The 25,843-nt window shown below is 44.1% G+C and overlaps 1 pseudogene; it reads left to right on the forward strand.

Annotated features, from left to right (window-relative positions):
• Positions 1-341: 341 nt before the first annotated feature.
• LOC142290845 (lysosomal phospholipase A and acyltransferase-like) overlaps positions 342-25,843 on the forward strand; it is an 81,902-nt pseudogene continuing 56,400 nt past the window's right edge.

Here is a 25,843-nt window from a genome sequence, read left to right on the forward strand (position 1 = left end):
ATCTTCTCTTTTTGGCATCACAAACAGGATCCTGGACTAGACCTGTTTAGACAGGTGATAGTGTGCCTTGGCGGTCTGACTGCAAAATTTGAATCGCCGCCATTTTAGCCACCACTGAAAGTGCGTCATCAAGAAGCTTCAGCTCGCGCAGGAGAAGAAACCGCCCATGGAGAGGAGTGCCAGTCCCAGAATGGAAAGAGCGCTCTGACACAGTGAAAGGAGAAGATGGGGGAGGATCTGTCCTGGGACTGCTGGCACGTCCCAGTCCAGTGGGAGAAGAACCAAAAACGAAAGTAAGACCAAAGCTTGACCAGAACCTGATGAGCAACGGTAGAGACAAGATGGCGTCAGCAGAAGGTGACAACAAGGAGCAGGGTTGGACAAGGCCCATGACTGCAGAGGAGCTGGAGGCAGAAGTAGAAAGAATCACTGACTGTATGGAGGAGCAGCGGAGGCGAGAGGTAGCCACCTGGAAGAAGAGGATGTTAACAGCGATCAGAAACCTGCGGTTGTCTGTGCAAAGAGGTCCGCCTGGAGGTGCCTCCCCTGCTCAACTTGAGCCACCATTAGCAACAGCGACCCTGCTACTGGATGTCTCCAGCATGACCCCGGGTGAGTCCAAAACTGCCCCTGCCCGACCTGGTATGCTGACCCCACCGGCATTATCATCAGAAGCCGGTGCGACGTCCGGTGCGACGTCCGGTGCGACGCCTGTGGCCAGACCAGACCACGCTGCAACGCCTCCTGTCCCGGTTGCCTGAGTAGAGGTGATCACAGTGCCCCAGTCGCTGACTGGGGATCCGGCTCCTACCCCCAGACCAGAGTTGGTCACAGCGCCCCAGTCACTGACTGGGGATCCAGTTCCTACCCCCAGACCAGAGGCGGTCACAGCACCCCAGTCGCTGACTGGGGATCCAGTTCCTACCCCCAGACCAGAGGCGGTCACAGCGCCCCAGTCGCTGACTGAGGAACCAGTCACTGCACCCCGACCTGACGTGGACACAGTACCTCCTCAGATAAAGATAGAACCGGAGCCTCTGCCCTTGACTCACCTGATTGCCAGGTACCTGGTCCACAAGCTGTCGTCCCGACCTGAAGCGGTCACAGCACCCTCTCCGCTGGAGAGGGATTCATCGTCCTGCCTGGCTGCTGAAAGCTCATCCCCAGAGCTGCCACTTGCCTGACCGGAGGAGGTCCCAGCCCCCTCTGAGAGAGAGGGAGGCCATGAGGCCGCGCTGCTGTTCCTCCAACGACCGGAAGAGGTTGCAGCACTCTCCAACAGGGAGAAAGAAGAGGTCCTGCAGCCATCACTGCTGTTCCCCAGCTGACCGGAGGAGGTCGCAGCACCCTCTGAGAGAGAGGGAGGCCATGAGGCCGCGCTGCTGTTCCCCCACTGACCGGAATGGTTGTAGCACCCCCCGACAGGGAGGGAGAATTGGCCATAGTAAGTCCTGGCATGTATGTTACCTGGTTGCCTGCTGATGACCAGGTGATGTTAATGCGGAGACAAGACCGCAGAGAGCGGCGACGAGTAGAAGCTAGACCCCCACGCCCCCTTGTGAAGCTCACCCCAGATAATGAAGAATTAGAGGCCCGGGACATGTAGGAGAAGCAGTCTCTGTGGCGGGCCAAACACCAAGCCAGAGGTCCCCTCCACTTTGGAGTAGTGGAGGAGTTTAACTGCTGCACAGGGGGGGGGGGGGGCATTATTGTTGAGCTTGGAGTAAAGGAGGGGATTTTTGTGTCCCGATGGGACATGCAGTCCCATCTGCAGTGGGGTCACCCTGGTCGTGATTTATATGTGGGGGATGTAGTAGAATTCACGAGGCATGAGGAAGAAAGAGGCTGGTTTGCCTTGGACGTAGTACAGTGTCCAAAGGAAACCATAGTAAGCCCAGGTTCCACCCCTACCGCTCCAACCAGGTCCCAAATGACATCAACACCAGGGGACACCCATGACTCAAATTCCAAGTATCAATGCACTGAAGTGCCAAGCACTGGTCTTGGAAGTAGAAAATCTATTTAGTTTAAAATGTTTAAAAAGTAATGTTTAAAATGTTTAAAGTTTAAAGTAACGTTCAAGAATATGCGCCCGCAAAGACTTTTTACGTGAACTTTTAAAATTTTATTAGCACCTGGTTATGTGCATTTACTTCAAATGGACCATAGGCTATGAACTGGCTATAGCCACAAACTCTCGCAGTGTATATAGTTACCCCAGTGGTACCAACCCCAGAGTCCACCTGTTGAGGGGTATTGCTCTGCACCAACAAGGGGGCACGCCTGTTTATGGGGCCTGCTCTCCAACACAACAAAGCAGGTACGCCTGTTTATGGGGCCTACTCTATGCCACCAGGACAAGACCAGGTCACCAAAAGGACTGGTGATCACTCCGTATTCGGGTCTTGGGTTAAGGACTCGTGGGTGGTGGGTGGTGGTGGTATGGTATGGTACCTGGTATGTTTTAAATGTAAATATCTCCCCTGTGTGGGAAAATTTGTATTTATGCTTTTCTTGTCTTTGCAGCCTGAGGATGTGCTGTTGATAACTAAGGGGGAATGTGACGCCCCTGACCTGGTCAGGCACCACTGAGTACTGCACCCATGCTGGGACAGTACTTCCAGGTAATCCTAATGGCCGGAATGAGGTGTGTACATACAGACACATAGCAACCAGTTCCCCAACACCATTAGATGGGACCCTTGGGCAGTCCCTAGAGGGGTCTGGCCTTCAATTCTTGTCAAGGGGTGTAGTGGAGGGGCTGGGAGCTTAGATGCAGAGGCTGTAAGGAAAGAAGTGGAGCGAGCCAGTCTGGTAGTGGAGCGCAGCAGTTGCTAAGGGAGACGCGCATGGCCACTAGTCAGACCCTGCACGTGGAGTAGCCGTTAGCGGGGGAGAATGGTTACCAGTCAGTCAGAAAGACAGAGAGAGAGTCAGTCGAGTACGGGGACTGCCGGTGACTAGGCACATACGGGGAACAGGTCCCTAGAGTAGACTCAAGTTTAACTATCTGCTAAGCTTGCCAGTGAGGGGAACTACAAGTACCTCACCAGCCACACAGAGTCTGAACCTCAGCAGTAATGCAGGGACCCATAAGGAGACAGAGCCAGAAGCCATCTCACCTGGTCCACGCTGCCGCCAAATGGTCCAAAAAGGGAGAAAAGGCAGTAGCGACTCCTTGGATAGACCCCATGGTACTTCAAGTCAGGGGTAATCCGAACAAAGAGTGCTAGGAAGGCGAGTTAATGGTTACCCTCAGATTGGCTTGCAGGATACCTGGTTTAACCTGGTTTATTGCAGCGCCCGGGTCAGCTCACTATAATATCTAGAAGTGAGTAAAAAGCAGTTGAAAGACTTTCTGGACTCTGCCTGAGTTATTCTGGGACCTGTTGTTCTACACACCCGAGCCCCTGGGGCCAGCCTCACTCACGGGAGGCCACACCATCCGACTGCAGACCCCATCAGCCCCAGACGCTCATTAAATCTGCAGTGGCAGTCACCCATATCCCTGACCACAAGCCGTGAGTGGCGTCACGACACATATAAAGTAAAAACCGACATACCTGTTGCCGCATTAAAAGAAGCTCTGTGGCGTCCCCGAAGAGGAACAGCATCCCTGGGGCGACACACAAACACATGCCTTAATGAATTTGGTGCATCTTAGGGGTACTTTTCACGTTGCAACATCGCTAACATCGGCTAGCGATGCCGAGGACGATAGTACCCGCCCCCGTCGCATATGCGACATCTTGTGATAGCTGCCGTAGCAAACATACATGTATTTTGGTGTGCTGAAAATGAGAAAAATATTGAAAAAAATCCTGGACGTCAGGATTTGACATTACCTGCCCTGCGAACGTCGCTCTGGCCGGCGACCCGCCTCCTTCCTAAGGGGGCGGGTCGTGCTGCGTCACAGCGACATCACACGGCAGGCGGCCAATAGAAGCAGAGGGGCGGAGATGAGCGGGACGTAAGAAGATGTTCCTCACGATGTGTGCTGCCGCAGGAACGAGGAACGACATCGTATCTCCTATTGGTGTGACATTATGAAAATGACTGGCGCTACACAGATCACCGAATTTCGACGCTTTTGCGATCGTTTATCGGGGCATCTAGGCTTTACACGTTGCAACGTCGTTACTGCCGCCGGATGTGCGTCACTGTCGATTTGACACAGACGATATCGTAGTAGCGATGTCGCAGTGTGCAAAGTACCCCTTACTCCAACCAATCCTAATATATCAGACCCCTTGACTCTTTTCAACACAGTTACAGTAGAATTTGCCAAATCTTGCTTACAAGTTAAGGCATAGGCTAATTTAGATACTTTTTTAGAGGCAGTTTCTTGTTAAATGAAGGATATCAAGAATTGGAAATATCCCAACAAATATGCTTTTAAGACATCCCGGTATGCTGAGTGGTTATGAAAAGGTTTATTTTCTCAGATGTACATTATACTGATGAAGTATTCTGTCTTAATGCAAACAAACCATGGCTGAAGATGTATTAGCTCCAGAAATATCACTTGGATGTTCACTTGACTTTTAATGGACCTAAAATAAACTGGGATGACTTTTATCCTCTGAATAGTTGTTTTCATCAATATAAGTCCAGTCAAGCTGGGAGACTGGGTCTGCTCCACAGTTGTGAAACTTTTTCTATTCTTCCATTTTAATTCTGTCCTAATGTGTCTCTTCAGAATCGAATCATTATGAATTTTGCTATGTACGGTAATTTATTAGACGAGATTGCTTCTGGTGCAAAGTCTGCAATAGTGGTGAGTAGTCAGGTGAAACTATTACAATTGGGAAATTGAACTTAAAATCTATCATTCCCATGTGTTGCCACATACGTAGTCAAAATATGGGAGGGAATTGCTACAAGGAGTGAAACAACTTAAATCATTAAAGGGGTTGTCCACTATTCAGACAACACCTTCTCAATCCCTTTGTTTAACCCCAGTAAAATACGAACGCCTATACTTGCCTTCACTGCCGTATCAGTGATGTTGGCTCTTGCTCTCCCAGGAATTGAGTGACATTCTTATGTCACTCAATTCCTGGGGCCAGACTGCTCTGGCTTCACTTTCCCCTCATTTGAACAAATCAGACATCCGAAGGAAGTGAGACAGCAGTCGAAGCGGCTGGGAACCCTTGTCCCAGGATTGAGTAGATGTTGTTCGAGTAATGGACAACCACTTTAAACAATAAGTAAACATTCATAAAGTTTTTTGATATTTAGCCAATGCTTTAATAGCTCGCAGATCTGTTGGGTCCGAGTGCACAGCTTAGGATACAAGAGACCACAGATACTGCCTGAGTACACACATGTATGGATGAAAAAGAGAGCATAAACTTTGTAGACTTAGGCGGGCTTTGCACACTACGACATCGCAGGCCGATGCTGCGATGCCGAGTGCGATAGTGCCCGCCCCCGTTGCAGCAGCGATATGTGGTGATAGCTGGCGTAGCGAAAGTTATCGCTACGCCAGCTTCACACACACACTCACCTGCCGTGCGACGTTCCCTGTGGCCGGCGACCCGCCTCCTTGTTAAGGGGGCGGGTCGTGCGGCGTCACTGCGACGTCACACGGCAGGCGGCCAATCAGAGCGGAGGGGCGGAGATGAGCAGGATGTAAACATCCTGCCCACCTCCTTCCTTCCGCATATCCTACGGAAGCCGCAGTGAGGCCGGTAGGAGACGTTCCTCGCTCCTGCGACTTCACACACAGCGATGCGTGCGGCCGCAGGAGCGAGGAACAACATCGGACCATTGCGTCAGCGTAATTATGAATTACGCCGACGCTGTACCGATGATACGATTACGACGCTTTTGCGCTCGTTAATCGTATCATCCAGCCTTTACACACTGCGATGTCGCATGCGATGCCGGAAGTGCGTCATTTTCAATTTGACCCCACCGACATCGCACCTGCGATGTCGCAGTGTGCAAAGTGCCCCTTAGGTCTTGGACCCCTACAATCTTCGGTCTACTAAAGCGCCTACCAAATAGGAAAAAAGCTACACGAAAGGTTACTTACTCTTTAACTACTGGATGAAGAATTTGCAAATGTCAAGCCACTCTATTTCGTAAAGGAACTGGATATACAGATTGTTAGTGATTAGGAATTTAGAAAATGTTAGACCAGAGATTATCCAGTGAGCAAGCTCGTCCATTAATATTTTTTATTAAGTGGTCGAAGGAGACCAGAATCTATATATATAATTGCTTTATTCTGTCTGTCTGTCTGTCTTGCTCCAAAATTGTGTCACCGTGACAGTGTCACCGTGACAGTGTCGTTAGCGTGACAACTGTCGGATTGGCCGCTGGGCTCGGCCTGGCCCCGCCCGCCCCCCACGGATTGGCCGCTCGCCTCGGCCTGGCCCCGCCCCCGCATGGATTAGCCGCTCGCCCCAGCCCTCCGCACACATCGCCTGCTCCAGCGTACACCGGCTCCCGGTACACATGTGCAGGGAGCCGGCATACGCTGACGCCTCGCCCGCTCGCCCCCGCCACACGTTGGCACACTCGGCCCTGCCCCCGGCGGACATAACCTTGCGATGCTGGGATCGTGACGGAGCCGGTGTTCGCTGGTAACCATGATACACATCGTGTAACGATAGGAAGCGCTTTCCTTAGTTACCCGATGTGTATCATGGTTACCAGCGAACACCGGCTCCCGGTACACATGTGCAGGGAGCCGGCATACGCTGCGGTCAATAATGAAGTGTCATGCAGCGGTGAAAGAGTTAAAGACACTGCAAGACACTTCATTATAGGCAGCGGGCACCCCCAGAAGAGAGAAGACAGAAGAAAGAAGACCCCGCAGTCATACTCACCAGACGCCGACCGGGAGCAGGTGAGCACATCAAGGTCCTGCAGCGGCGGAACACACACACACGCACACACATAAGAACAGACACACACACATCAGATCACTCTCACACACACCTCACACACACATCAGATCGCATCCACACACAACATCCAGTGATATCGCTTACTTCTCGGCGGCGATACTGTGCGTGCAGTGACCTTCCAGGACCTGCCGGAGGATCACATGGCCGGAAGCATGTGGTATCTCCGGATGTTGTGAGTGTGTGAGCGCGTATGTGCGATATCGTCAGTGTGTGTGTGCGCGTGTATGCGATCGGATGTGTGCGTGTATGCGATCGGATGTGTGCGTGTATGCGATCGGATTTGTGCGTGTATGCGATCGGTTGTGTGCGTGTGTTCTGATGTGTGAGTGTCGGCAGAAGGCAGAGGAGCACGGCGTGCAGCACAGCTGCTGGGACCGCCCACTGGAGGGCACAGGGAGAAGTGGGGTGTGAGTGTATGCGATCAGATGTGTGCGTGTATACTGTCTGATGTGTGACTGTGGAGCACGATGGGGAGTGCGCAGCATGGGGGATGGAGCACGATGGGGGGTGCGCAGCATGGGGGATGGAGCATGATGGGGGGTGCGCAGCATGGGGGATGGAGCATGATGGGGGGTGCGCAGCATGGGGGATGGAGCACGATGAGGAGTACGCAGCATGGGGGATGGAGCACGATGGGGAGTGCGCTGCATGGGGGATGGAGCACGATGGGGAATGCGCAGCATGGGGGATGGAGCACGATGGGAGTGCGCAGCATGGGGGATGGAGCACGATGGGAGTGCGCAGCATGGGGGATGGAGCACGATGGGGGGTGCGCAGCATGGGGGATGGAGCAAGATGGGGGGTGCGCAGCATGGGGTATGGAGCACGATGGGGGGTGCGCAGCATGGGGGATGGAGCACGATGGGGGGTGCGTAGCATGGGAGATGGAGCACGATGGGGAGTGCGCAACATGGGGGATGGAGCACGATGGGAGTGCGCAGCATGGGGATGGAGCACGATGGGGGGGTGCACAGCATGGGGGATGGAGCACAATGGGGGGTGTGCAGCATGGGGGATGGAGCACGATGGGGGGTGCGCAGCATGGGGGATGGAGCACGATGAGGGTGCACACCTCCCCCCAAAACAAACACACAGTGCCACACGCGCACCGCACAACACACCACACACACACTGGGAACCACAAACACCGCCCTACACAGACACCCACACACAGACAATGCCGCACACACACAACACCCAACACACAAACACCGCGGCATACACAAATATACGCACATACCGCGCAACACACACACTGCACAAAACATACCTCCCCCAAAACACACACACGCACTCCACACCCACAGAAACCGTGCAACACACACAGCACCACACACAGACAACACTGCAGACACACAGCGCTCCACAAACAACGCAACACACACAACGCAACACACATACAACACCGCTCTCACACCCACCCCCCACACCCAGACAACACCCAGAACATTTACAGCGCTCTGCACAAACACTGGCAAGTACACACAACAACATCGATATATATAACAAAAAACATACATTAACTACACAATAAATTCTAGAATACCCGATGCGTTAGAATAGGGCCACCTTCTAGTCCATAAATAAACCTCTCTTTACTGAACAACTTGATAAGAAGTATGTACATCAGATAACAGATGAACGTCCTAGACGCAGCGGGTCCTGATCTGTGGGGCCACGAGTCTACTCCGCTGGAGAATGCAGGAGACTGCAGTTGCTTGTATCCACGATTAGGTTCAGTGCACTGCGGTTTCTCGCTTCTGTTCTTCCTACGGAGGACGCCAGTGAATCCACAGCAAACAATTCACATGCTGCGGCTTAGAAATCCGCACCGCAGGTCAGTGTTTGCTGCGGAAAAAACAAGCATAGTGGGCATAGGATTTCTAGAAATCCTGTCCACTGGGCTTGTACTGTACAACGCAGCATTTTGGACGCAGCGAAAACACGCTACATCCAAAACGTTGCAAACGCTCATCATGGGCACGCAGCCTTATTTCTGTCTTGATGCCAAATTGCTGATTCTGAGCAGGATCTCCCACTTGTGCATCAACTCAACCAGACAAAACACTATTGCCCTGATTCATCTTTTGCATTTTTTTAAGTAATTTTTGATTTATTTTTTTCTTGTGGCTTTAAATGCGGTGTTTTGCACCAAATTCTTAAACACGGTGCGTGTAATTCATGAATTTTCCGCAAACTCAAAAATGATCTTTTTTTCTGTCTTGAATTGTTGTTTACTTTTTGGCGCAAAATGTTGTACATTTTACAAAATTGTACAATAATTCTGCTAAAATACTCAAACACACAGAGGAGGGCCGGAGTGAAGTTGCTCCATTTTTTCAGACTTTTTAAAAAGTTGCCATTGATGAATAGGCAAAAACATCTGGAACTGCTAAAGTTCACTCACAAAGCAGAAAGAAGAAAAATAAAAAGCGGCGGGCAGATATAAAATATATTTCCAGAAGGGGACAGTTATTATAAAGAATTGGGAGTATACAATAAAAAAGATGCAAAACATACAAAACTAGATAAAAAAAAGCATGCGCAAAGGCAATGATGAATCGGGGGCCTAGATGTTTTTCAAGTTCATACATTTTTGGGATCCAAAATCTCTTCTGTTCTTTTGCCAGCAATTGTTGGGTTTTCTTTAATATTTGGTTTATTTAAAAATGTAAACCCAAGAGTATAATCAGTTTAATGGAATCTATATCAAAAGATGTATAGGTCATCATTAATAATTTGTAATGCCCCATTTTTAAAATTCAAATACTTTTTACGACATAAGCACATTTCTTCTATGTGTCATGTTACTGATGTAGTAGTGTGCATTGGCTGTTTAATAGCTATGTGGCGAGCATTGCTTGCATAGTCTACTAGTATACTGTCATAACATATACTGTATGTTCAACCACACCATAGTAACCCTAGTAAATAGACAAGCTGCTGCAAGGGCTTACTTTCAAACATTCAAAATTACCATTCAACCCAATAAAGACCGGCTGCCTGTCAAAGGTTAAATTCCATAAAACACATATTTTATCCCAAACACGTGTCTGTCTGCCAAGTCCCAGGGGTCTTGATGGTAAAGTTCAGAACAAGGACAGGCTTACAGTAACTATCATAAACTACGTTTTCTGCCACAATTTATGTAGCTTCAGACAGGTAATGGTGGGTTCATGATGGAAAAGGTAAAAGTATATGTCAATTTTGTGTAATACTACCTCAGTTATGATCGTAAGACAAAATGCTTGCCTTGCTTTTACCGTATCGTTACTATTTGTGCATCTTACATTTGATAGCTTTTCAATGCTACATATGTTTTAATCCTATAGGCACAGTCAGAATAAAGTTGGTAAAGGTCACATAAAATGCACCATATCACCATCTGGACCTAATTTGATCAATTTGATCTTTTCTGCTACAAATCGATGAGATGGTCACAAATTAAAGAGGTGGTTCACTAGTTAGCATAACTGGCCTCATCGATATAATGTTCAGAAACAAGGCTTCTCTCAAATACCTTGTGTTGCCAATAGTGCCTGCAAGTGGCTCTATTGCAGTCCACTCATCTCCATCGCATGACCCTCGGGCTCCGTGACCTCTGAGATCCGGTGATGTCACTTTAACTTCCAGTTGGCCCGACATCACCATGGCTGACCCCATTCTCCGTGAGTGCGTGAGTGACTGGGCTGTTGGCGGAGTTTCCCCGCTCATCACAGTACAGCATCTTGTGCGCTCTCTCTTTCGCTGCAGAGCGCTGCAGGCAGCAGCAATGCTGGGCTGTGATAAGCGAAGAAAATGCGTCCGCAGCCCAGTCACTCATGGAGACTGGGGCTGGCTTCAGTGATGTCAGGTTAAGTGTAAGTAGATATAGAAACTAAACTTGGCACTCAAGATCAAATGTGAATAGTGGTTTTTATTGTGAAGAACTTGTAGGACCAGCACAAGCACAGACGTTTCGGTCAAAAGCCCTTAATCAGTGTGCGTGCAGAGGGTCCTCAGAACGTATAGTAAAGGGCAGGCGGTGTAGCTGGGTATGACGCGGTATCCATACCCAGGGTTATTACAGATTGTGTTTCTAAAATAAAAAGTCATTAAATAGTTTTTACCTTTACATTAAAAGGAACCTGTTACCAGATTTGGTGACTATAAGCTGCGACCACCACCAGTAGGCTCTTATATACAGCATTCTAACATGCTGTATAGAAGAGCCCAGGTCCCTGTGTAGAACATAAAGATGATTTTATAATACTCACCTAAATGGTCGGTTCGGTGCAGAATAATCAGATGGGCGTCTCCATTCTCCAGGTGCGGCGCCTCCTCTTTCGGCCATCTTTGTCTTTCTTCTTCTGAAGCCTGGGTGCATGACATGCACTACGTGATGCATACGCGCTGGCATTGAGGTCCTGCACAGGCGCACTACAATACTTTGATCTGCCCTGCTCAGGGCAGATCAAAGTACGCCTGTGCAGAACCTCAATGCCGGCCTGTGTGCATGACATAGTACATGTCATGCACCCAGGCTTCAGAAGAAGGAGGACAAAGATGGCCAAAAGAGGAGGCACCGCACCTGGAGAATGGAGTCACCCATCTGACCATTCTGCACTGAACCGACCATTTAGGTGAGTATTATAAAGTCATTTTTTTGTTCGCCACAGTGGCCTGGGCTCTTATATACAGCATGTTAGAATGCTGTATATAAGAGCCCACTGGTGGTGGCCGCAGCGTATAGTCACCAAATCTGGTGACAGGTTCCCTTTAAACAATGTCAAGTTCTCAAAAACTCTGCTCATCTATTTATAAAGTAGTTGTTTTAGCAAAGCTAAAAAAACCCAGCTAAAATATAATTTTTGGTGTTGTTTAAATGTTGGCAACATACATATTAAGAGGAGCCTATAGGAAATGCCAGAGAAAAAAACACGATACCCATGCTGTGTGTTGAAAGAAGTACAGCAAGCAAAAACATAATACCTGGAATCCATTTTAAATTTCAACAATAACTTTAAAAACAGCACATACAGTGCTGGCCAAAAGTATTGGCACCCCTGCAATTCTGTCAGATAATACTCAGTTTCTTCTTGAAAATGATTGCAATCACAAATTCTTTGGTATTATTATCTTCATTTATTTTGCCTGCAATGAAAAAACACAAAAGAGAATGAAACAAAAATCAAATCATTGATCATTTCACACAAAACTCAAAAATGGGCCAGACAAAAGTATTGGCACCCTTCGTTATACTTATACTTGGTTGCACAACCTTTAGCCAAAATAACTGCGAATAACCGCTTCCGGTAACCATCAATGAGTTTCTTACAATGCTCTGCTGGAATTTTAGACCATTCTTCTTTGGCAAACTGCTCCAGGTCCCTGAGATTTGAAGGGTGCCTTCTCCAAACTGCCATTTTAAGATCTCTCCACAGCTGTTTAATGGGATTCAGGTCTGGACTCATTGCTGGCCACTTTAGTACTCTCCAGTGCTTTCTCTCAAACCATTTTCTTGTGCTTTTTGAAGTGTGTTTTGGGTCATTGTCCTGCTGGAAGACCCATGACCTCTGAGGGAGACCCAGCTTTCTCACACTGGGCCCTACATTATGCTGCAAAATTTGTTGGTAGTTTTCAGACTTCATAATGCCATGCACACGGTCAAGCAGTCCAGTGCCAAAGGCAGCAAAGCAACGCCAAAACATCAGGGAACCTCCGCCATGTTTGACTGTAGGGACCGTGTTCTTTTCTTTGAATGCCTCTTTTTTTTCCTGTAAACTCCATGTTGATGGCTTTTCCCAAAAAGCTCTACTTTTGTCTCATCTGACCAGAGAACAATCTTCCAAAACGTTTTAGGCTTTCTCAGGTAAGTTTTGGCAAACTCCAGCCTGGCTTTTTTATGTCTCGGGGTAAGAAGTGGGGTCTTCCTGGGTATCCTACCATACAGTCCCTTTTCATTCAGACGCTGACGGATAGTATGGGTTGACACGGTTGTACCCTCGGACTGCAGGGCAGCTTGAACTTGTTTGGATGTTAGTCGAGGTTCTTTATCCACCATCCGCACAATCTTGCATTGAAATCTCTCGTCAATTTTTCTTTTCCTTCCACATCTAGGGAGGTTAGCCACAGTGCCATGGGCTTTAAACTTCTTGATGACACTGCGCACTGCAGACACAGGAACTTTCAGGTATTTGGAGATGGACTTGTATCCTTGAGATTGCTTATGCTTCCTCACAATTTGGATTCTCAAGTCCTCAGACAGTTCTTTGGTCTTCTTTCTTTTCTCCATGCTCAATGTGGTCACACAAGGACACAGGACAGAGGTTGAGTCAACTTTAATCCATGTCAACTGGCTGCAAGTGTGATTTAGTTATTGCCAACACCTGTTAGGTGCCACAGGTAAGTTACAGGTGCTGTTAATTACACAAATTAGAGAAGCATCACATGATTTTTCAAACATTGCCAATACTTTTCTCCACCCCCTTTTTTATGTTTGGTGTGGAATTATATCCAATTTGCCTTTATGACAATTTTTTTTATTTTTTTCATTGAGGACAAAATAAATGAAGATAATAATACCAAAGAATTTGTGATTGCAATCATTTCAAGAAGAAACTGAGTACTATCTGACAGAATTGCAGGGGTGCCAATACTTTTGGCCAGCACTGTAGATGCACAAAAATGCCCCAAACAATAAGACACAATGGAAACAAACTCAAATATTTCACAGCTGTTTATATGAATCCAGCTTCTGTGCTGGCCGCAGGAGAGAGGAACAGAAACAGCCATACGGTCTGTACTACACTGCATCATATCTCTCATAGAAGTAAATGAGAGTCATGGAAACACTTTATTTATGCTACTCCTGTGTTGCAGACACTACATAGCCATGCTGTTTATGTGACTTGCGTTTACTTCTATGAAAGTTACAGAAACAGTGAAGTGTTGTCCCCTTGGCTATTTCTAGAGCCCTTCCATCATGTGGCTGATACAGAGAGGTAATTAATAACCCTTTAAGTACATGATATCTTATATAAGGAGAAAACTCCCTTTTTCAGTGCAAAAAAAAAATATATTACAAAGTGGCATGGTTTATGAGTAGAGGTGAGAGAATTTTTTGACATTCAAATTTGCAAGCTTCAGCAAATGTTTCCCGAACAATTGATTTTCAGCAAATTGATTCACAAATAAAGATGAGTGAGCCCATGAAAGTCTGGATTCACTGGGTTCAGCTGGACTTTAGATAAAGATAAGTTCAGGACCCTTACTTGACCTGAACTTGATCTCGGAGCCCGAACCCCATTGGAAGTCAATGAGTGGTTAGTTCAGCCTCAGTCCACATACAGCCAGTCTGAAACAAAGCATTTCCAGGTGAGGGATGGCAGGTGTTTTTTTTTACTTCACACAGAATCCGAAAACACTGATTTTACTACCAGTGCGAGCCATTCAGAGACCGCAATTTTCACACACTGGGCAGAGCACCTAGTGTATCTGAGCACCCTCAATCAAGTGGTTAGCATATGTTCATCATCTGAACTCTGAACCCGGACTCTAAATTTTTTTAAAGTCCGTGTTTGGTAAAAACCCTGAACTTTACAGTTCAAGGTCACTAATCTTGATTCACAACAAGTTACAAGTACTCCAATTACCTTGAAAAGATGTGTGTAATACTCTGTGGTCTACCATACTTTATCCGACTTCTTTTAAGGTCTTTAATACCTTTAAACTACCTATAGGTCATTGTCAGCTAGGGGTTCCCAACTGAAGACGTATAGGTACATGACAGTGACTGCTAAATCTGATAGCAGGGCACTGGGATTCGTTGGCCTGGTGCGATGGTAATCAGGGTAATACTTTTGGGGTTGATGTCAACTGTGATTTGAGAGCTGGCATCAAGCCCAGGGGTTAGTAATGTATAGGTATCTATCAAACACCTGCATTACTAACCCAGCAAGTGTAGAGTTACAAACCCCCCAGAAATATAGGAAAAAGAAAAGTTTATATGAATAAACAATCCCCCACACGCTCTCCTTAACCAATTACTGAAAAAAAACCTCAACATTCTGACTTAATCCAATTAGTGAATAAAGATTCCCCCACACGCCGTCATTCACCAATTTATTACTTCAAAATGAATCACAAAAGTTCCAACGTAATCCAAAGTATAATGCCCCACGATATCCATTGATTCCTATAGAGCTGCGTTCTTAGAACTTTCTCAGAACAAGGCTCCATAGGCCACTGTTTAGGCACATCAGGAACTCTGAAAACGTGACATGGCATCTGCTAACTATTCCGGCCAATTTTGCGTTCCAAAAGGCATATGTCGTTTATTCTCTTCTGAGCCCTGCTGTGCACTCAAACAGTAGTTTTCCACCACATATGGGGTCTTTGAATACTCAGGAGAAATTGGACAACACATTGTTTGGTGCATTTTCTTCTTTTACCCTTGAGAAAATGTTAACTTTAGAGGAGCTAAAATAATACGTTTGTGGGAAAAAGTACAATTTTCATTTTTTCCTACCACATTGCTTTAGTTCCTGTGAAGCCCCTGAAGGTTAAGAAACTTCTTGGCTGTGGTTTTGAGCAGAAAGAGGGGTGCAGTTTTTAGAATGGTGTCACTTACGGGTTCTGTCACCTAGGCCTCTCAAAGTCACTCCAAATGTGATGTGATTTTTAAAAATAAATGGTTTTATAAATTTTATTGGAAAAATGAGAAATTGCTGATAAACTTTTTAATCCTTCTAACTTCCTAACAAGAAAATGTTCAAAACATTATCCTGACGTAAAATAGACATTTAGTAAATGTTAATAAAAAAACTGTGACATAACTCTTTGGTTTAAGGGCATAACAATTAAATGTTTCAAAATTGAGAATTTGTTTCCAAGTTTCTGATATATTTTCACCAATGAATGCAAAAATTATCAAAATTTACCACTAACATGTACAATATGTCACGATAAAATAATCTGAGAATAACTGGGATCCATTGAAGTGTTCCAGAGTTAATACCTCATAAGCTGACACGGGTGAGCAGGGAAAAAATTGTCCTGGTCAAGAAGTTGAAAACAGACTCGGGGCTGCAAACACAACCTTAGTGATGCCTAAGTGACCTCAACCCTTATGGCTGTAGGTAAATAAATAAATGTATGGTAAGTATAAGTAACCATTCTTCACTAATTTGTTTAGTGTTTATAGCTTTTTATCCCTATCTCTATTGCTAAGCCATAAGTTGTGATGTCCTCTCACTATCCAGATTCACCCCCCCCAATTACTGCTGTATTCCTTGCTACTGCTTTTATACAGGCTATGTCAGTCACTCCTGATTGGCTGTGCTATAACAAGTGATGTCGTAGCTGCATTTCTGCCATGATACTGATACACACTGTGACTGCAATGTGTTACCCTAGCCTAAAAGTGAATTTTCACTCTTGGGATCTGTCCTGTTGATATTCTTTTTAAGGAAATTGTAGCATGACATAACTACTTAATTATATGAAATTTCATAAGGAGCATAGCTACATAGTATCATTCTACAGAAACTCTTTGTACCCTTTCTTACTATTTAACCCCAAATATGTTAGCTAGGTTGTTGAACTTTCTTGGATTTTTTGATGGTTGGCATACAAAACAGAACCTGTCACTTGATCAAAGTATTGAGTTAAATACTATGCAGAAAATGCTGTGCTCCCTTGATTCTGCTACTTTTTTCTGTTTTGTATTGTGTTACCTCATTGCAGAGATATTCACATTTGTTTCTCATGGAGCACACTATGTGAAATCTCTGCTTGTAGTCCAACTGGGCATTTCTTCAAACCCTTATCTTGTGGCTTGTGATTTCACCCGTCCCTCCCAGACATTGCCGTAATATACTTATAATGTATATCTACAATAAAAATGTAGTATTCATTTATATATTGTGCTCAATTTTGCACAGTCAAATCACTAATGGTATCATACTCTATTATGACCAAGTACTTGTACTTTTGTTATTTGATATTATATGGAATTATCAGAGAAGGGTTTTTGTTGTAACTTCTTCTATGCATTCCCTATGGCAAGATCACAACTTAACTGCTAAGACTAGAATTTTACGTCTATGATGACTAGATATCCATCAGTGGCCACCCAGGATGCACTCACCTATTTTTCCTTCAATGTACTTATCCTTGAGGTCTATTGCACAGGTGCACCAATAATTCATATTCTAGGTCAAAATTCATTGCTTGTAATTGCAAAAGAGAGAACAAAACCTCCCGAAAACTTACTGGCATCCTTCACAGCTGGAGCACGAAATACCAGTAAATCTCTCTACCCAAAGGGGTGATTTGTACTTCTCTAAAACAAAGCAATGTGTTTATTATTTTCACATTTGGGGAGGAATGCTGGGAATGTATCTCACTAACTGCAGACACATTCATCTGTTTATCTGCTTGTTTGTTTAAAGGGATAGTCCGTCTCCTGATATCAATTTGCCCATCCAAAAATGTATACCTTTATCAGGATCAATCTTTTCTGGTGATTAATTTAATAAAATATCTTTAATCCGTTCCTATTGCAGCCAATTTTCAATTTCCCACTTTTTTTCTTTTCCTCCCGGTCTCATGCTTTTTTAATCATTTTTCCTCTGACATATGAGTACCATCTAATTTACTGTATATTGTACTTCACTACAGCAAGAAGAGTATATGTGATTGGGACAAAATTTTTGTTGTTTGTTTTGCTCTGGTATGTGGCTCCACGATTCTTTGGGAACCTGTATTCAAGAGATTGTTCACTACTATACCCTTCTCAGTTCCCATGTTTGGCCCTATAAACATAAAAACATAAATAAAAGTTACACTCACCTCCTATTGGTGCCTGCATTCCCAGGACTCACATGAGGTTGTACCATCATGTGAGCCTCGCGTACCCTTTGCCGCTGGCTTCTCTCTCCCTGCCTTCGGACGTATGAGTAATCAACAGGAAGTGAGATCTGCGGCTGATCACTCACTTCCTGTAGATTATTCATATGACTGAAGGTGGGGAAGGAGAAGACAGCGGTGATTGGGCACAGGGCTCACGTCACATCACAACCTCATGTGAGACCCAGGAACTCAAGCATCAGGCATCGTTGGAGTGGTGCCACCACTGGAGGTGAGTATAAGCTTTTTTTATTTAATGGGGCCAAAGAAAGGAAATGAGAAGGGTTGTCCTAGTAGTGGACAACCCTTTTTTTAGACTGCTCCTCATTATTGCCCTGTGAACAGGATAAAACTTTGAACAAAACAAAAAAAGCCCATCTCTGCAATTGTTTGACAGATCTTAATTTAGCAAAAAGAACAGTATAGTCGGGATCAACGGGAATAAAATAAAAGCAAAAACTAGTTAATTTTCCCCTAGAAACAAGTCATCTCTAACACATAACTGTTCATCCATAGTATTAAAAGAGGACATCCTTCAGAACAAACATGAATTAAGTCCACAGACAAAAAGGTGCCTTTATATGATGTTGTATTACTTACAGCTAAAATTCAATATACCTTCCAATCTATGAGCTACCGTGTTTCCCCCAAAATAAGACACCCGGAAAATGTGCTAGGGCTTATTTTCGGGGTAGGGCTTATTCTAGGGGAAATACGGTTGGAGGAAAGTTTGCCCCTCAAAAAATGCATATAATCTTCCCAGGAGAGTCATACTAGACCCCAGGCATCTTTGTCGCTCTCTGGTCCTCCTGCAAACTTTGGCGGGCGCTCCAAGTGGGTATGCTCCATGCGGTCCTCCTCTGTTTCTGGCCAACATACATACATCAGATCGCACGCGCACACACACACTCATACACACACAACACACACACAAATCAGATCGCACACACACACAATACACCCAGCAGTACAGATTGCTTACAACTGACAGAGAATCCTGGGATGCAGTGCAGTGGAGTGCAAGGACCTGCGGGTGGAATGCAACAATACCGGTCAGAAGCAATCGGTATCGCTGGATGTGGTAAGTGTGTGTGTGTGATCTGATGTGTGTGGGTGTACGATCTGATGTACAGTATGTGGGTGTGCATTCCACTGCAGGTCTTCCATATCAGCGTCTGGTGATGGGGTCTTCTGTCTTCTTTCTTCTCTTTTTTGGGGGTGTCTGCTTTCTATAATGAAGGGTCTTGCAGTATTCTTTATCCTTTTTAGTTGCAAGGACCATTATTGAACCGCAACTAGGGCTTATTTTCGTGGTAGGGCTTATATTTGGGGAAACATGGTATTAACTACGAGATTTTGAGTGTGAAGCTCCCAATTTTCCTCACCAGATAAAGACAATAACCGTTTTAGTGTGGGCACTTAGTTCATGGTCGTTCTGAGGTTTGTCTGCTTTTAATACTATGGATTGAAAGTTATGTTATAACAAAGTTGTCTTCTTACAGTAGCGGTTTTCTGTTATACTGCGAATTCTGTCACATTTCGGCTATTACAGAGGTGTTCTTGACCTTGAGCTAGCAATGTACTGAAAAACGTAGTGTCCCCATTGTTGCTCAAGTTTAGTTTTCAAAACATTCACTTTGTGGTATAAATGACATGTTAACTTTATTCTTCGGGTCAATACAATTATGGCAATAACAAATGTATACATTTTTCTTTGTTTTAACAGGTTTTAAAAAAATATTAAAATATTCTGAATTCCAGATTTTTTTTATTATCCCATCTTTTGTAAAGTTTTATTGGACTTTTCTGATGTTCATACAACATGTTAATTTCTATTCTATTTCTTCAGAAAATAAGGTGACTTTAAAAATATAGTCCAGACATTTTTTTATGGCATTAACAGAAAAGGATAAATAATGGAATATCTTAACATTTGAGACTTTTGTCAGATGTGGTGGTGATACTAAAATTATTATTATTATTATTATTATTATTATTATTTTATTCATAGGATAAGAAAAGCGAAGTGATTATATATTTTTTTTTAATTTTATTTTTTAACATTTATTATACCGCATTTGTAATTCAGTGAATTGTAATTTTGCATTTTTTTTCTGTCATGATGTTGGCAGGCACAGGGCGTTAAACAGGCTTATGGCTGCCATGACATATCATCATCAAGCAATGATCGCATCACTGGGGTGTTGGGGGGCAATGGGATGAAAGAGGGGAGCAATTTCTTTGACCACTTAGATGCCACAGTTGTTATTGACTGAGGTTGTTAGAAGTGGATATCTGCTGTGTTGAAGCCATAAAGCCGGTACTCGCCTTACCTCTAGTGGCTCAAGACCACACCTGATATTTGCCATATGGAGGATGTTGGGAAGGGGTTAAAGGGAATCTGTCAGTAGGTATTTGCTATGTATTCTGATGACAGCAGGAGATAAAGGCTGATATGCAGAATTCAATGATGTGTCATTTATTATCCTGTGTGCTGTTTATTTATAGTGAAGGTTTTATCACCTGGGATTGACATTGCCTTACTATATTAGTCCAACCATGCCTGCTCCTCCTGATAGGCAGCTCACTGTCTATAGACTTTGTACATAGAGAGCCTGGTGTGGGCAAGCTAACTTGCTCAGCTATGCTGCATTGCTAAATCAAAAAAACTCTGATTGTGTCATGAGTAATGCTGGGCAGACTTGCAGATACTTGGGATTAGCAGGTCCAACCGAATTTAAAAAAAACCCCTGATTCTGGCCCAGAATTGATCCTAGATATTTGGCTGGATGCCAGTCCCAATATAAGTCTATGGGGACCAGAATCCGGTGCTTTAAAATAGTTCTAGAAGGGATAGGGGTATTTGAGCAAGTCTGTCATACTTAGCGAGTCCCCGCATGGCTATAATGCTACTTCTGAGGCCGCTTATTAACCTCATACATATGCACTGCTTTCCTCGCCCACCAGCAGTCCCCACTTGTCTGATTGGTTGCAATCAGATGTGCTTCTGCCCTCTGTGACAGCATGTTTGACTGCAGCGAATAAGAGGCACTATGTGTGCATCTCTATCGGTATAAAAATAAGTAAATAAATTAAAAGGAATCAGATACGATCCCATACTGTGCTATCTGTTTTCTCTGTTTTACTTCCTCCCCTGCCAAGTAGATGTGGTATGATCAGACCATGTACTTGTATGAAGAAAAAACAAAAAAGTTAACACTAAATGTGCACAACAGCACTAAAAATTCCAACTGTACTTATTATAAATTTGAGATTTTTGGCAAAAAATTGCAATTTCTTGAGCCACCCCGCCACTCCACGGCAAATCTCATTTGGGGCAGTCCTAACACTAAAATATTTTTATAAAATGTGCCATACGGCCTCACATATGAAATAGTAGAACTGCTCTTAGCAGTACTCACCTGGTCTATTTCAATCCCGTACCCATGACTGAATCATGGCTGTGGGCGGGACAGGTCCAAGCAAGTGCTGCATGAAGTAAATAACCTGTGGACAGGGCCTGATGACTGAATGTGAACAGTCACCAATCGCCAAAATCTAGACAGGTGGAATACATCCCAAATTGGGGTGCATAGCAAGATGGGGGTCAACCACCGACCAATTCAATGAAGAAAAAACAAAAGAGCTAGCACTAAATGTGTACCTGTATGGTCAGACACTTCCATTACACAGTAAATAGCGGCACACCTAAGATTATCTTAGCACAGGAACATTTTTTTTAAACACATCCAATTGTGGAAATTATTATTATTAGAAGATCTATTGATTAAAATAAACTTTGAAATTAAGTTTTTGTGGGGAAAACCCCTATTGGAATTCTGCTGTAATTCACACAAAAAAATGCAGGGTGAAGCACTGCTGAAAAGGGGTATGGTTTGGAGGAAAGGGATATGGTTAAAGTATGAAACCATTCTCAAAAAAAGTGACACAAAGCTAGCCAACTAATACTTGGATAAAATTTAGACAGTTTTAAAATATGGTAGATTTAGAAAACCATATGAGCCACTAAAATTAATCTGGACCTTTTTAAGACTATAAAGTCTGAGTTTGCAAAGGATTAGAAGGAAGCTATAAGCCCCTGTAGTTTTCAAACCTGTGTAATCAGCTTTGTACCCATCAACCTTTAGGCTGTGTTTTTGCTGCAATGTTCAGAAGTCAGTAAAATTGCAGAGTTGGTACATTTATTCTATTTGGGAAAATCAGAGCTGAAAAAGCAATGTGATCAAGTCAAACTTTACTAATCCTAATTTTTATTTCTGATTTTACTATTTGAAGTGGTTATAGAGAACATAGTAGGGGTGATAATGTTCTTTTCCACTGAGCGAGAACAACTAATTTAAGAGAACTACTTATTTAACACTCTAAAACCTTAAATTAAATCCTGCTATCATTATACCATGAATATTATATCAGCGACCTCCATCTTCACCATACGTCAAAGCTCTCACTTTTTACAATGCATTCTTTAGAAATGAATGAACTGAAACCACATGAAGACAAAATGCAATTATAAAATGTCTCTTACTGACAACCAAAGCTTCCATGTCTTCACCCACTCCTGACGGCATGAGATAATTTCTGATCAAATAGATAAATTGGTATCTATTTAACTTACTAAAGATTTCCTGATCAAAGTAGAGAACATTGCAAAGTGTCTAGTGATCTGATATTCATAAATTGACACTCTTTTAAGTTCTTAAATAGTGATGAGCGAATATATTCAGCAGTATTCGTTACTCGCACAAATATTAAGATATTCCGATATCCGTTACTCCACAAACATTTTAGTATTCGCCTCATGAGTTTGGCGCCTGATTTTCAGCCAGTAAATATACAGGGATTGCTTGCCAATCACAATAATGATATAGTTATCTTTGCTATTGCCATTACTGTGATTGGGAGGTGCAGTGAAAAAATATGACGTGCAGTCATTAAAGCAGGAGAATATATACTGAGTTTCCCCGTGCCTGTCACACTTTTTCCTAATCTGATCATTAAAGTTTATGAATATGCACTGCTTAACCTGCCCAATCTCTGTATCAGGGTCTGTGATTGGTTGCCCTTACACTAGCTGTCTGGGTTCCCAGAGTGGAGTGTAAAAATAAATAAATAATTTTAAAAAATGTCCCCCATATTTTGAAATCCAGAGCAGATACAGCAGGCAGTTACAGGCTGCTGGGCTCAGCTGTGTGTGTTATCTTGGCGGTGTATCAAAATACGAGGGATCCCATGAGTGTTTTTGAAAATTATTTAAATAGATCATTTAAAAAATGTTGTGATGTCCCTCCCTATTTTGATACTTATCCAAGATAAATCAGAAAGCTGGGGGCTGGTATTCTCAGGCTGTGGAGTCCCATGGTAATTGGGCCATCCCCAGCCTAAAAGTAGCAGCCTGCAGTCACCTTGGAATTGGCCAATCCATTCGATGCGCGAATTCCAGCGCTGTACTCGGCTCATCACGATTGCTCTTGTGTGGTGGCAATTGGGGTAATATAAGGGATTAATGATAGTTGTGATTTGTCAAAAAATCACAGCTATCATCAAGCCTGAGGTTAGTAATAGGAAGGGGTATTTGAGACTCCCATTACTAACCCTGTAAGTCAAAAGAAATAAACACAAAACACAGAAAAAATCCTTTATTTAAAAAAAAAAATCAAAAACACCATCTTCAATTTATTAACTCCCGAAACACACCTTCAGGTCTGACTTAATCCACAGACATGACAATCCTTGTCCTGTTACATCTGAGGTCACAGTGTGCAGTCACATTTGAAAATGTGACTGATCATTGCGGCGCCAGGGACACACTGATGGAGCCACAGCAGTGAGCGATGACGTCACTGAGTTCTCCTGAGGTCACAGCTGTCAGTTCCCACTGTACCCCAGTTGTGACTACAGGTAAACCCACCTCAGGTGAACTCATTGAACTCAGTGACCTCACCTGAGATTACGAGATTAGGCTTTATGCACATTTACAGTATTTGATTGCAGACATTTCTGCACCAAATCTGCATTTCCTCAAATAAGAAATACACCAATATCTGCACACCCAAATCCAAGTGCCCCCCCTTCTTCCTGAACCCCACAATGTGCCTAAACCACAGTTAATGTCCACATGTTTGGCACTGTTATAGTAAGGAGAGCACACTTAATTTACAGGGTGTCTCCAGCAGCACGAGCTGGGCACAATATACGGGCGCTACAATGTACTGGGCATGACAAAGGCTATTTTGAAAAACTGTGCTTCATAAACCAAATGGAGCTCCTTCCCTCCCAAGTACTGTCATGTGGCCAAACAGTACTGCACAGTCACATGTAGGAGATTGCCACATTTAGGGGAAATTGTGTAACATTTTATGGCGACTTTCTTTTACCTATTAGCTTTGTGGAAATATGAAATCTGAAGTTAGAACAACATTTTAGTCGTAAAAATGTAATCATTTTTTCTTCACCACCCAATAGTATAAAATTTTGTGACATACCTGTAGTGTCAATATGTTCACTGCAACCCTAGATGAATTCATTGAAGGGTGCAGGTTATAAAATGGGGTCACTTGTGGGGGATTTCTGTAGTTTTGGCACCTCAGGGGCTCAGCCAAAGTGACATAGCACCCCTACAGCAATCCAAGTAAATCTGAACTCAAATATGGTGCTCCTTCACTTTGTTCTGTGCCTCAAAAGCAGTTTTCAACTATATATGGGGTACTTGTGTACTATTGAGAAATTTAACAACAAATTGTAGAGTCTATTATCCCCTGTTACCCTATTGAAAATGAAAAATTTGAGTTAAAGCAACATTTCTGTGGTTAAAAATAGAGATGGTCAAACCAGTGGAAGTTCGGTTCGGCGGATCAGCCAAACTTTGGATAAAGTTCGGTTTGGGACCTTGACTTGTGACATCACTGTTGACAGATACAGCTCAGTCAGTGTCTGCCAGAAGCCGCAGTATGCGGTCATGTTGTTCAATGTACCTGCGCACTGTGACTTCAGTTCGTAGCATGGCCGGGATCATTGTGGGACCTCATGTGGATTACAGCAAACTTGCAGGGATATTTTTGGGGTTAATAAATTGGAGAAAGCGCGAGGGTGTTTTTTTTTTGTATTTGATTAAAAATAAAGGATTTTTTGGTGTTTGTGTTTATTTATTTTTACTTACAGATTAGTGGGGGAGTCTAATAGACGCTTTCCATTACTAATCTAGGGATAAGTGTCAGCTGTGAGCTGTCATTAACCCCTCATATTACCCTGATTGCCACCGCAACAGGGTAGTCGGGATGAGCCGGGTAAAGTGCCGGGATTGTCACATCTAATGGATGCAACAATTCTGGTCAGCTGCAGGCTGCTATTTTTAGGTTGGGACTTCAATAACCATATCAAAATTGGGGGACCACTGTAAGCTGTTTTTTTTTTAATTATTTATTTAAATACTTAAAAAAAAAAAAAAAGCAGCATGGGGTCCCTCTTGTTTTGATACAGAGCCAAGATAAGCACACATGGGGGCTGCAGCCTGTAGCTGTATGCCTTATCTGTGCTACATTTCACAATATGGGGGATCCTACACCAATTTATTTATTTATTTTTATACCACTATAGGGATGCAGACAATGTGTGTGATTCCAACCAATCACAGAAGCTGCCACACAGTGTGGGGGCGCAGTCTGACTGCAACCAATCAGAGATGCCGGGACTGACGGTGGGCAGGGGAAGCAGTGAATATCTATGAGGGTTAATGAGCGGATGCGGAAATAGTGTTATAGTCGCGTGGTAGACTCTCTAAGTATAACTCTCCTGCTCTAATCCCCCTAGGTTTTTCTACCACCAATTTACAGCATAATATTCGGGTCCCATAGACTTATATGGAGTTTGTCGTCCGAGCAGATGGGTTCATGTCAGGCCCTGGACCAGCCAAGCCTGAACATCTGCGTGTTCGCTCATCTCCAGTTGCAAAATTTTCTTTTTTTCCAGTTTTCAAAAACAACCTCTTTTAGAGCCTGGATGCTGGATGGAGAGTT

The sequence above is a fragment of the Anomaloglossus baeobatrachus genome, chromosome 1 (assembly GCF_048569485.1).
Source record: "Anomaloglossus baeobatrachus isolate aAnoBae1 chromosome 1, aAnoBae1.hap1, whole genome shotgun sequence".
Classification (NCBI taxonomy): Eukaryota; Metazoa; Chordata; class Amphibia; order Anura; family Aromobatidae; genus Anomaloglossus; species Anomaloglossus baeobatrachus.